This window comes from Gossypium arboreum, chromosome 1, assembly GCF_025698485.1.
Source record: "Gossypium arboreum isolate Shixiya-1 chromosome 1, ASM2569848v2, whole genome shotgun sequence".
NCBI classification, from domain to species: domain Eukaryota; kingdom Viridiplantae; phylum Streptophyta; class Magnoliopsida; order Malvales; family Malvaceae; genus Gossypium; species Gossypium arboreum.
Window position 1 is genome coordinate 42,145,403 of NC_069070.1, and position 14,595 is coordinate 42,159,997.

A 14,595-nucleotide genomic window follows, 5' to 3' on the forward strand; every position below is an offset into this window, starting at 1 on the left:
TGGCATACCAAAGATTTGAGCCATGGCTAACATGCACGTCAAGTTAGCAACCAAAACATGCATGAAACTCCCAACACAACCCCATACATACCTTAATCTTGATGCAAATTTAGCCAAATCACCTTTTAGATCTCTTCTAAACAAAGGAAATGAAGCAAAAATCCCTTCTTCCTCTTAGTATTTTCGGCTAAAAAGATGAGAAAGGATGAACAAGTTTTTTTGTTTTCTCCTCTTGGTTGCACGGCAATGGGGGGGGGAATGCTACTCTCTCACACACATTTTTTTTTCATTCTTTTCTCACCCATGCTTATTTGTTTATGATTTTCTCCCTAATGCCCAACAAAACATGTTTCATGACATGTTTAACCCATATTTCTTTGTCATGGCGGCCATTACTTGTAAAAAGGGGGAATTTGACATGCAAGTCCATTATTTTGCATGCATGCTTTAATTAGTCATCACATATTTCCCTATCGTACTTTCAAAGTTTACTACTAAGTCCTTTCTTATAAATTAGCACCTAATTAATAAAAATCGAGACACGAAATATTTACGCATACCAATTCCACATTCAATAAGTACGGAATATAACACTTAATTATTCTTGTGACTCGGTTTCGTGGTCCCAAACCACTCTCCGACTAGGGTCACATTCGGGTGTCACAACTCTCCCCACTCAAGAGATTTTCGTCCCTAAAAGCTTACTGGTAAATAGGTTCGGATATCGCTCTCTCATAGAGTTCTCGGTCTCCCAAGTAGCTTCTTCTATCCCGTGCTTGAGCCATAACACTTTCACTAGCGGAACCCGCTTGTTTCGCAACTCTTTCACTTCTCGTGATAGGATACGAATTGGTTCTTCCTCATAACTCATATTAGCTTGAATTTCAATTTCGATGGACTAATCACGTGCGATGGATCGGATCTATAACGTCAAGCATCGACACGTGGAAGACATCGTGAACCTTTTGAGTTCGGGGGCAAAATCAAACGATATGCCACCGGACCGACTCGCCTCGATATCTCATATGGCCCAATGAACCTCGGGCTCAACTTGCCCTTACGGTAGAACTCGAGTATCTTTTTCCAAGGCGATACCTTGAGAAACACCTTATCACCCACCGATACTCGATATCCTTACGCTTCATATCCGCTGCATCGACTTACGACGATCGAAGGCTATCTTCAAACTTTCACGGATTACTTTCACTTCTGCTCAGCATCCCTAATCAAATCCACCCGAAAATCTTGCTTTCACCAAGCTCGGTCCAAAACAATGGTGTACGGCATTTACGCCCGCACAAAGCCTCATAAGGTGCCATCTTAATGCTCGATTGAAAGTTTGTTGTTGTGTTTAATTCAATCAACGGCAAATACCATTCCCATGAACCACTAAACTCGAGGACGCAACATCTTAACATATCCTCAAGTATCCGAATTACCCGCCGGATTGACCATCGGTTTGGGGGTGAAAGGCGGTGTTGAAATGCAACTTGGTACCCAAAGCTTCTTGCAACTTTTTCCAAAACCGCGAGGTAAATCTCGGATCTCTATCCGACACGATAGAAATAGGCACCCGTGTAATTTCACAACTGAGAAACGTACAATTCCGCTAATTTGTCCATTGAAAATCCGACGACGGGGACAAAGTGGGCCGACTTAGTCAATCGATCTACCACGACCCAAACCGCATCCTTCTTACTTGTCGACAATGGCGGTCCGGATACAAAGTCCATTGTGACTCGATCCCATTTCCACTCGGGTATCGTGATTGGTCAAGTAATCTCAAGGCACCGATGTTCCGCTTTCACTTGTTGACATATTAAACATCTTGAAACAAAGTCGGAGATGTCTCGCTTCATACCATGCCACCAAAATCGACGTTTCAAATCATTGTACATCTTTGTACTCCCGGGTGGATTGCCATTTGGCTACAATGGGCTTCATTCGAATTATCGAAATGAGTTCAATTCCTTGGGACACACAGACGACTTTTGAACTTCAAACAATCGTCATCGCCGATTTGAAACTCCGAGTCCTTGTTCGAACACACGCAGCCCGCTTTTGCAACCAACTCGTCGTCGACTTTCTCGAGCTTCTCGAATTTGGTGTGTCAATAGTGGTTTGGCTTTCAATTCAGCCACTAACACACTATCGATCGGATGCACAAGTGCACATTCATCGTCGTAAGGTGAATAACGATTTACGACTCAAGGCATCCGCAACCACATTCGCCTTTCCCGGTGATAATCAATGATCGATTCATAATCCTTTAATGACTCAAGCCAACGCCTTTGTCGCAGATTTAAGTCTCTTTGGGTCATCAAATATTTGAGACTTTTGTGATCCGAGTATACATGGCACCTTTCACCAAATAAGTAATGTCGCCAAATCTTTAAGGCGAATACGATAGCGGCCAATTCGAGATCATGAGTCGGATAATTTTTCTCATGTGGCTTTAATTGCCTCGACGCATAGGCCACAACTCGACCTTCTTGCATTAATACGTTAACCTAACCCAAGTAGAGAGGCGTCGCTATAGATAACAAACTCCTTGCCGGACTCGGGTTGCACTAGAATTGGGGCTTCAGTCAAATAAGTTTTCAGTTGATCGAAGCTTTTTTGGCATTTCTCCGTCCATTCGAACTTAACATCCTTTTGGAGTAGCCGTCATCGGCGTGGCTATCGTTGAGAACCCTTTACAAATCGTCGGTAATAACCAAGCAAGCCCCAAAAGCTCTCGAACCTCATAATATTTCTCGGAGGTTTCCAATTAAGTATGGCTGAAATTTTATTAAGTCGACTCGAATAATTCATGAATACCACATGACCCAAGAAGCTAACCTCTCTTAACCAAAACTCACACTTCTTGAACTTAGCATATAATTGCTTGTCCCATAAAATTTGCAAGACTAACCGCGGTGTTCAGCATGTTCGGTCTCATTTCTTGAATAGACCAAGATGTCATCAATGAACACGACTACTGAATCGATCCAAATATGGTCTAAAGATCCGATTCATTAAGTCCATAAATACCGCGAGGGCATTAGTGAGCCCAAACGGCATCACTAGGAACTCATAGTGACCATATCTCGCTCAAGGCGTCTTGGGCACGTCTGAATCTCGGATTCGCAATTGATAGTAGCCCGATCTCAAATCTATTTTCGGGAACACCGAGGCTCCCTTCAGCTTGATCGAACAAGTCATCAATACGTGGCAACGGATATTTGTTCTTTATCGTCGCTTTGTTAAGTCGACGATAGTCGATCACAATCGCATGGTTCCATCCTTCTTCTTCACGAACAAGACCGGCGCACCCCAAGGCGAAAAACTTCAGGCGAGCAAAACCTCTATCCACCAATTCTTGCAACTGAACTTTCAACTCCTTTAATTCGTTGGGGCCATACGATACGGAGCTATCGAAATTGGAGTGGTACCGGTACCAATTCGATGCCAAATTCTATTTCGAACAGTGGTAAACCGGTAATTCTTCTGGAAAACATCCGGTATTCACAAACCACGGGCACAGATTCGGGTTTCTTCTCGATTCCTTGTCATCGAAAGCACGACGCAAGGTACGCTTCGCACCTTTTCTTACATATTTACGGGCCAACATCGCCGATATTACGGTGGCAACCCTTTTAAGTCCGTGGACTCAACCCAATTATTTCATTATTCGCAAGACCTCAAATCGATAGTCTTGCTCTTGCAATTTACAACCGCATCGTGCATGGTCAACCAATCCAAACCAAGAATAACATCAAACTCATCGAACGGCAAAAGCATCAAGTCCGCGGAAAACAAGAACCTCGGAACACTAGGGGACTTTTCTTGCACACTTTGTTAACAAGCACGTAATGACCCAAGGGGTTTGACACCCGAATTACAAACTCAGTAGACTCAATGGGCAAAGTCTTACTGGATGCTAAGGTTTCACATATATATGAATGAGTAGAACCAGGGTCAATCAAAGCAATTACATTTGTATTGAAAAGAGTGAAAGTACCGGTAATAACATCCGGAGAGGCAAAGATCCTCGGCGTGCGGCAGATGGCATAAGTCCTAGCAGAGCACGAGCCTCGGATCGATGGTAGCATTTCTAGATCCTCTCGACCGCCATCGACATTGCCCATATTTCTAGGTGGTCTACCTCGAGCAGTGGTAGCACCCGGGTTTGCACTCTGACTTGCATTCTGTTCGTGCATCCTCGGGCAATCCTTCATAAAGTGGTCGGCCGATCCACACTTATAGCAGAGCGATCACGAAACCAACAGCTCCCGAATGCCATTTGCCACAATGTGGACACTCCGCCCTCTCTCGGCGATCATTTCCGCCACCGGCGATCGAGGTGACTCGTGTGGTCACAGGGGGTCGATCGCGTCCTCGTCTAGAAAAGCCCGAAACGCCTCTAGACCGGCTCGCATCATCTCGAAATCTCTTCGATGCTTGTTGAAGAGACTTTCCGAGGACCTCTTCGAATTCTCCAATCCCCACATCAGCTTTTTGTTTCTCCTTTCTAAGCTCTTCGCTTTACAAGCTCGCTCAACAAGTACTACGAACTCTCTTATCTCGAGAATGCCAACAAACATCCTTATATCATCATTCAGCCCATCCTCAAGCGTTATACATAATAGCTTCGGACGAAATGCATTCTCAGCATGGCTAAGCCTCACAAACTTTCGTTCAGAGTCGGTAGCGGACATAGAACCTTGCTTAAGATCAAGGAACTCCCTCCGCTTTTGGTCGATGAATCTCGATCGATATACTTTTTTGAACTCGGTTAGAAAGAATTCCCAAGTCACTTGCTCTCTAGGCACCACGAAGTCGAGTACTCCACCAATAGTAGGCGGACTCGCGTAGCAAGGAGATGGTACACTTTAAGCACTCATCGGGTGTCTGGATAGCTCATCAAGCACGGATAGTGTTATCTAACCATAATTCAGCTCGCTTCGGCATCATCATCATCCGTAGCATTAAATTCAGTGGCCCCATGTTTTGAATCCTATCGATTGGGGCTTACCCGACCTTATTGGGTCATCCAACGGAGGTATCGAGAGTGCGGGGTTGCATTCGTCGGGAATGGAGGTGGTGGAACAGTAGTGTTGGTTCGAATGTATTGATTAAACCATTCGTTCATCACACTATAAAAGGCTTGCCTAGCCTCATCATTAGGATTACTGGCCATAGGTTGAGAGTCCGCCGCTGTCCCTTGCGCTGAGCAAGGCGCCACACTCTCCACATCATCAGCTATCGCTTTCGGTTGGGATCGGATCCATTGCTATAAACAAACATGAAGTCAAATTGTCAGAATTCATCACACTATCGATTCATCATTTAATGGCATGTATAGCTAGACCCCAAACACATCACGGTAGTCCTAGAATCGACTAAACCGTGGCTCTGATACCAATAAAATTGTAACACCCCAAAACCCGAGACCATCGCCGGTGTCGGACCCGAGGGTTAACAAACCAAGTTCACATGTTTTTGCCCACCAATTTGACATTTCCAGTCAGGCTGGAAAACTGCGTCACTGTCGCCTTAAAAATCATATCTCGAGTTTCAAAACTCGGAAACTGGTTTCGTAAATTTTCCCTGAATTTAGACTCATATATCCATCCATGGATTTATTTCTAGGATTTTTGGTCGGGCCAATTGGTACAGTTTATTAGTTAAAGTTACCCTGTTACAGGGATCGACTGCTCCGACCTTCGCGCGGTATAACTTGAATATCTCTCTGTACAGGGCTTTAATTCTGGTGTCGTTTGTTTCTAATGAAACTAGACTCAAAATGGAATCTGTACATATAAGATATATCTCCTAATTATTTTTGGATAATTTATAGTGAATTTTAAAGTTGCGACAGGGAACCCAGAAACCATTCTGGCCCTGTCTCACAATAGCTTTAATATCTCTTAACCTGTAACTCCTATGACCGTTTCATTTCTTCCATATGAAAATAGACTCATCAAGGTTCATTTACATAGCTTATTCACTATCTAATTCCATTCCTATGAATTTTGGTGATTTTTCACATTCACGCCACTGCAGCTGGCAGCATCTGTTTTAAGATAGGGCTCACCTATTTGGTGGTCTCCATGATTCAACTAGCCTTACCATACATAGGTTCATATATGATCATTTTAACGTGCCAATGGCTGATCATATGACCAACATTCTCATTTCCAAGCCATAGCCACATCATGACACAAAATATATACATACAACCCACAATTAGTCTAAGTTCATACTTCCCTTTTCGAGCCATTTTCGCGCGGCCGTACATACTTACATTACAACATATTTAACAAACAAGGGGTAGTCCTATACATGCCATCTCAAGTTCAAACAAAAATTTATACCAAAATGGAGGCTTGATAGTGTGGATGACTTCGACTTCAACGATCCCAAATCCGATTGCCTCGAGCGAAATCTAGAAAACTAAGAGCCAAAGCAACGGGGTAAGCATTTTTATGCTTAGTAAGTCTCAAGGAATATAATGAACTATAATTTACAGCAATACATTCACATAGCCAAATGCATCATTTCATTAATACACATTCTTACTTCATACTTCATCATTATATAAGTTCGCAAAGCATCAATCAATTCAATAACTGAAATTCATTAGTCGATTGAGCGAATGTTGCTCAAACACGTCGACTTTCCAATGCACATATAACGTACCTTATCCTTTGGGCTGTCCGAGTGTACTAATTAAATTCATTTCAGCAACCAACACTCACCTCCAGCCCAAGATTCTTGAATATAACCGGATATAATCAAGTGCACAAATGCCTTGGTCTTAGCCGGATAGAATAACTTCATACGAATGCCTTGGTCTTAGCCGGATGTAGCCACTAGCACAATTGCCTTGGTCTTAACCGGATATAATTTTCAGCATAATTGTCTTGGGCTTAGCCCGGATATCATTCAATTTCTCATGCACACATACATCAATAATCATTGGACATACATATTTCATTTTTCGTTACTAAGGCTCAAACACAATTAATATCATTAGCATATTCGCCGCCGGGACTTAGCCCAGGGTGGAATTCAAATACTCATACACACCTTATCAATAATCATACACATCCATATTTCATCTCACATAATTCAAGTAAGGTCACTTCTTGAGGACTTACCTCGGATGTTGTCGAACGGCTTTTTCGGCTATTCGATCACCTTTTCCTTCCCTTGTCCAATTGTGGCCCTCTTGGCTCTTGAGCTAATTCAAACAAATTCAATTTATTAAAACCTCATTGTGCTTGCTTATGGCGAATATGACAAGGATTTTAGATGGTCATATGGCCACTCTTTAGCTTGAATACACAATGGTCATGCACATTTTATACTACATCAAGCAATTCAATACAATTTGTTTGAACATCAAGGAAATGCTAAGGCCTTCAATGGGCTACCCAAGGCGAATATTCATGTACATGTTGAGGTCAAAATTTGCACTTAATACCTCACAAAAACAGCATGCAATCTACTAATTAATGCTTGCACATTGTGGCCCAAAACTTATAATATAGCATCAAGCACTTATATGTGTGCTAGGCGAATTGTGCTTGCAATTTCACAAGCATTCTTCCACATTTTCTTCTTTAAATCAATATATTCATCACTTAGTTCATAACCAAACAAAATGGGCAATCATATATATGCATATATGAGCATGGCGAATTTTCAAAGTGTCCATAGCCATCCAAAACACAAACTTTTAACTAACATGCAAGAAGCATGAATCATGCTCAAGAATGCATCATGGCCAAGTATGACAATCATGCTCCTTTTCAACTTTAATCATGATAAAACAAAGAGAAAACTCAAAATCTTACTCATGAGTAGAAAATCCATCATTGCATGCATCATCATCAAGCTTCACACTTAGCATGCAATGGCTTTATCACTATAACAACTTTGGCCAAATACCATTTCCATGGCATACCAAAGATTTGAGCCATGGCTAACATGCACGTCAAGTTAGCAACCAAAACATGCATGAAACTCCCAACACAACCCCATACATACCTTAATCTTGATGCAAATTTAGCCAAATCACCTTTTAGATCTCTTCTAAACAAAGGAAATGAAGCAAAAATCCCTTCTTCCTCTTAGTATTTTCGGCTAAAAAGATGAGAAAGGATGAACAAGTTTTTTTTGTTTTCTCCTCTTGGTTGCACGGCAATGGGGTGGGGAATGCTACTCTCTCACACACATTTTTTTTTTCATTCTTTTCTCACCCATGCTTATTTGTTTATGATTTTCTCCCTAATGCCCAACAAAACATGTTTCATGACATGTTTAACCCATATTTCTTTGTCATGGCCGGCCATTACTTGTAAAAAGGGGGAATTTGACATGCAAGTCCATTATTTTGCATGCATGCTTTAATTAGTCATCACATATTTCCCTATCGTACTTTCAAAGTTTACTACTAAGTCCTTTCTTATAAATTAGCACCTAATTAATAAAAATCGAGACACGAAATATTTACGCATACCAATTCCACATTCAATAAGTACGAAATATAACACTTAATTATTCTTGTGACTCGGTTTCGTGGTCCCGAAACCACTCTCCGACTAGGGTCACATTCGGGGTGTCACACACGCATACATCAATAATCATCAGACATTCATGTTTCATTTTCGTTACTAAGGCTCAAACACAAATGTAATCACTAGCATAATCGCCTTCGGGACTTAGCCCGGGTATCATTCAAATACTCATACACACATAAATCAATAATCATTACACATCCATATTTCATTTCACATAATTCAAGTAGGGTCACTTCTTGAGGACTTACCTCGGATGTTGTCGAACGGCTTTTACGGCTATTCGATCACTTTTTCCTTCCCCTTGTCCAATTGTGGCCCTCTAAGCTCTTGAGCTAATTCAAACAAATTCAATTTATTAAAACCTCATTATGCTAGCTTATGGCCAAATATGACAAGGAGTTTAAATGGTCATATGGCCACCCTTTAGCTTGAATACACAATGGTCATGCACATTTTATACTACATCAAGCAATTCAATACAATTCATTCAAGCATCAAGGAAAAGCTAAGGCCATCAATAGGCTACCTAAGGCCGAATATACTTAGTCATACTTGCACCAATTCAACAATAAATTCCAAGATTTCCACATCATATGTGTACTAGGCGAATGTACTTGCAATTTCACAAGCATTCTTCAACATTTTCTTCTTTAAACAAACATATTCATCACTTACTTCATAACCAAAACATCATGTGCAAACATATATATACATATATGTGCATGGCAATTTCAAGGTGTCCCTAGCCATCCAAAACACAAATTTTAACTAACATGCAAGAAGCATGAACCATGCTCATGAATGCATCATGGCGAATACATCACAATCATGCCCTTTCAACTTCAATCATGGTTAAACAAAAGAAAACTCAATGTCTTACTCAAGATGGCTACAAAGAAATTTCAAGAGTAGACAATCCATCATTGCATGCATCATCATCAAGCTTCACACTTAGCATGCAATGGCTTTATCACAATATCAACTTTGACCAAATACCACTTCCATGGCATAACAAGGATTTGAACCATGGCTAACATGAACATCAAGTTGGCAACTAAAACATGCATGAATCTCATGACACAACCTCATACATACCTTAATCTTGGTGCAAGTTTAGCCAAATCTCCTTCTAGATCTCTTCTAAACAAATAAAATGAAGCAAAAATCTCTTCTTCCCCTTAGTATTTTCGGCCAAAAAGGAGAGAACAAGGATGAACAAAAATTTTTTGTTTTCCTTCTTAGTTACTGCACAATGGGGGGAATGCTACACTCTCACACACATTTTTTTTTGTTTCTCTTCCCACATCTAATTATTAATCATTTCTTTCATGCTCCATTAACAAAACATGTTTCAACATGTTTTCTTTGCCCATAACCCATGTCGTGGCGGCCACCACCTATAAAGGGGAATTTGACATGCAAGTCCATTATTTTGCATGCATGCTTTAATTAGTCATCACACATTTCCCTATCGTACTTTCAAAGTTCACTACTAAGTCCTTTCTAGTGGAATTCACCTTTATAACACTAAATCAATCATCAAAAAATGTCATACATGAGCATACACATATTATAGGCATCAAAATAAATTTTAAATTATTTTTATGCCTCGGTTTTGTGGTCCCGAAACCACATTCCGACTAGGGTCAATTTTGGACTGTCACAGTTAGCTTTTGGGCGCGTTTTTTAAAAGTTTCTTATTTTTAAAATATCACGATAACCGAGCAAAGCTTTTACAATGTAAACGTTTTCAAAGGAAATGAACATTTTAAATAGACTTAAACTTAATTATTTATTCGTGGACAAGTAATAGGCTTAAAGTGTGGCAATGGATGTGTGCATGTCTAGAATTGGATCCGTGAAGAGCTTGGTACTTAAGCAGTCCAACAGACTCACCTCCTCTTTTCTGGCTTCCTACCTGGTGCACAGCTTCCATTCACTTTAACTTAAAACAAAACATTCTTCAAACCCTAAGAAAGATTTTTGGATAAAACATAACTTCTTTAGTAACATTCTCCATGTGACACGCTGAATTCGACTGTAATGTCTGGGCTGGGTTTGAGATGTTACATTTAGTGGTATCAGAGTCAAGTTGTAACAACTCGGCTGTGGATCGGGTCCAAAAAGGTTTTCAAAACTTTAAGCCCAAATAGGGTATTTTTGGAAAAATCTGACTTTTGAAAACAATTTTTTTGTTGAAAGGAGATAATTTCCAAACTTGTTTTCTTTAAATCAAATGTGTGAGAAATGGATCTCAAAAAGGCCTAAATCTTTTGAGTTTGTCTGAAAACTGATAAGGTGGCATACTGAATCCCCAACACCAAGTCTGTAAGTATCTTTCTGTTTTATATACTGAACTGTACTAAAAATAATACTATAGATAGTACTGAGCCTTAGATATAGTACTATAGATAATGTAGCATTAAGGCTACAAAACTGAGACTGTAGGGTAAATTAAACCCTAGAAAACTGAGACAGTAGCTAAACTGTAGTTGCGCGAGAACAACTCTGAAACTTTATCTGTTCATAAGATATCTTGTAATAAACAGTGGAAACAATAAACTAATGACATAGAATTCGTAATCAAATAAATTGATATGAATACGAGAGCTACTCGGGGAAGAGGCCGTGGTCGAGGCCGAGGTAGTACTCATGCTGGATCTTCGTCTTCTAAACACATACCAATTGGAGTGGCACGACCACCACCGGTGGATGAAAATGGGCCGTATGATCGGGTCGCGGGGACGACGCTCTATCCCAGGCCATGTTAAGAGTTTTGGAAAGGGTGGCCGGAGCTAATGTCGGGCCCATGTATAGGGGGTCCATTTCTGAGCGACTCCGGGCCAACGGAGCAGAGGTTTTTAGGGGTATATCTGGAGTAGCCCCAAATGTGGCTGAGTACTGTCTGGAAGCCACGGAACGGATTATGGATGACCTGGACTACTCAGTGGAGCAGAAGTTAAAAGGGGCGGTGTCATTACTGCGGGACGAGGCGTATCAGTGGTAGATCACTGTGAGAGAGGGTACCCAGTGAGAGGGTAACATGGGAGTTGTTCAAGCAGTCCTTCAAGGTGAAATATGTCGGGGCTAGCTATGTGGATGCACGAAGAAAGAAATTCCTAAACCTGACCCAGGGAAGTAAGACTATTCCTGAATATGAGGCAGAGTTTCTGCGATTGAGCCGGTACGCTAGTGGCATTGTCCCCACCGAATATGAGCGTAGTGTTCGTTTTGAGGATGACCTTAGGGATGAGCTAAGGGTGCTCATAGCTCCACAGAGAGAGCGCGATTTTGCTGCAGTGGTAGAGAAGGCTAAGATAGTCGAAGAGGTGAAGTAAGCCGAACAAAAGAACCGTGACAGGGATAGAAACTGGTTCAGGAGGGATGCTAGACCAGCTGGTGCTGCAAATCGAAACGTTAAGAGAGCTAGGACGGAAGAACCAGTTCGAGCGGTTCCGGTGAACACGGTTAGACCACAAGCTTGTGGAGATTGTGGTAGAATGCATCTGGGGTAATGCTGGAAGCGTTCTGGGGCTTGTCTTTGTTGTGGATCAAAGGAACATAGGATTAGGGATTGTCTTAGAAGGCCAGCTCAGACTCAAGTGGCTGAACAAGGGGCTGTGCAACCTGTCCAACCAGCACGAGGTGGACCGCCGCAGCCGAGAGGTCGTGGCCAAGGTCGCGGTGGCAATGGCCGTGGACGTGAGGCACTTGGCAGGGGTACTGTTAATGCTGTGGCTCGTCAGCCAGCTTTGGTATATGCTGCTCGTCATCCGCGAGGAGGGTGACGCACCTGATGTCATAACTGGTGCATTTTTTATCTCTAGCATACCTTATACTACTCTGATAGATGTGGGGTCAACTCATTCGTATGTTGAATGTAACATTTCTGGGGCATTGGGTGTTCATTTTGAGGAGACTGTGTGTGGGGTAACTGTGATAAGTCATTTAGGTCATTCGGTTAAAGTAGAGAAACTCTTTAGGGAGGTGCCTTTAGAGACTCAAGGTAGGATTTTCTATGGAGACTTGAAGGAGCTACCGTTTAGAGAATTCGATTTGATCCTAGGGATGGATTGGTTGACCAAGCATAGGGTAATGCTAGATTGTGCAGCTAAGAGGATGGTGTTAAGGACTATTGAGGATGAAGAGGTAATGATTATTAGAGAATGAAGAGATTACTTGTCCAATGTGGTATCGGCTTTGAGGGCTGAGAAACTGATGCGTAAAGGATGCGAGGCATATTTGGCTTTTGTAAGCCAAGTTGGAACTGAGGATCTGACTGTGGAGATCGTCAGAACTATTAGGGAATTCCGAGATGTTTTCCTAGAAGAGCTTCCTGGATTACCTTCGAATCGGGAAGTTGAATTTGGAATCGATTTGCTGCCTGGAACAGCTCTAGTATCCATTGCACCCTATAGGATGGCACCGAAGGAGTTAGTGGAATTGAAAGCTCAAATCCAAGAGTTGTTGGATAGAGGCTTCATTAGACCTAGTGTGTCTCCATGGGGAGCACCGGTCCTGTTTGTGAGGAAAAAGGACGGGACGATGCGCATGTGCATCGATTATTGCCAGTTGAACAAACTGACGATAAAGAACAAATACCCACTGCCAAGAATTGTTGATTTATTTGACCAACTTAGAGGAGCTTCGGTATTTTCCAAGATTGACCTTCGATCTGGATACCATCAGCTAATGGTAAAGGAAGTGGATATTCATAAGACAACATTCAGAACTCGATATGGTCATTATGAGTTCCTGGTTATGCCGTTTGGGTTGACGAACACACCTGCCGCTTTCATGGATTTGATGAATCCGGTATTCCAACCTTACTTGGACCGATTCGTGGTAGTTTTCATTGATGATATTATGGTATATTTGGAAACCGAGGAGAAACATAAGGAGCATCTACGTATTGTGCTGAAGTGCTGAGAGAGAAGCAACTGTACGCGAAGTTTAGTAAGTGTGAATTCTGGTTACGAGAAGTGGCTTTTCTAGGTCATGTGGTTTCTGCTGAAAGAATTAGAGTGGATCCTTAGAAAATTGAGGCAGTTCTGGGATGGAAACTGCCGAAGTCAGTATCGAAAATTCAGAGTTTTCTGGGTTTGGCAGGCTATTACAGAAGGTTCGTAGAGGGATTTTCTCTGATTGCTGCACCATTGACGAAATTGTTAAGGAATGGGGTAGAATTTGTCTGGACTGAGAAACAGCAAAAAGCTTTTGACCATTTGAAAAAGGTATTGACTAAAGCGCCAGTGTTGATTCAACCGGAGTCTGGGAAAGACTTCACTGTGTACAGCGATGCGTCGCATGTGGGGTTGGGATGTGTGCTGATGCAAGAGGGTAAGGTGGTCACTTATGCTTCGTGATAGCTTAAGCCTCATGAAGCGAACTACCCTACGCACGATTTAGAGCTAGCAGTAGTGATCTTCGCGTTGAAAATCTAGAGACATTACTTATATGGAGAAAAGCGTATCATATACATAGACCATAAGAGCCTAAAGTATCTGTTGACTCAGAAGGAGTTAAACCTTAGGCAACGAAGATGGGTAGTGTTGCTTAAGGATTACGACAATTCGATTGAGTACCACCCAGGTAAGGCTAACATGGTGGCTGATGCGTTGAGTCGAAGGGTTGTTACTGATTTGAGAGCCTTGTTTGCACGTTTGAGTCTGTTCGACGATGGAAGTCTGTTGGTAGAATTACAAGTGAGGCCTACTTGGACTGAGCAAATTAAAGAAAAATAGTTGAAGGATGATTCATTAGTTCTTCAGTTTCGGTAAGTTGAGAATGGTGGGAATGAAGATTTTGGACTGAACACTAACGGAGTTCTGTGCTTTCATGGAAGAGTTTGTATTCCAAAAGACCCCCTGAATTGAGGCGGTTAATTTTAAAGGAGGCTCATGGTGGACCCTGTGCCATGCATCCTGGAGGGAATAAGTTATATCGAGATCTACGAGAGGTGTCTTGGTGGCACTGGATGAAGCGGAGGTGGTGAATTTGTTGGGAAATGTCTGACGTGCCAGCA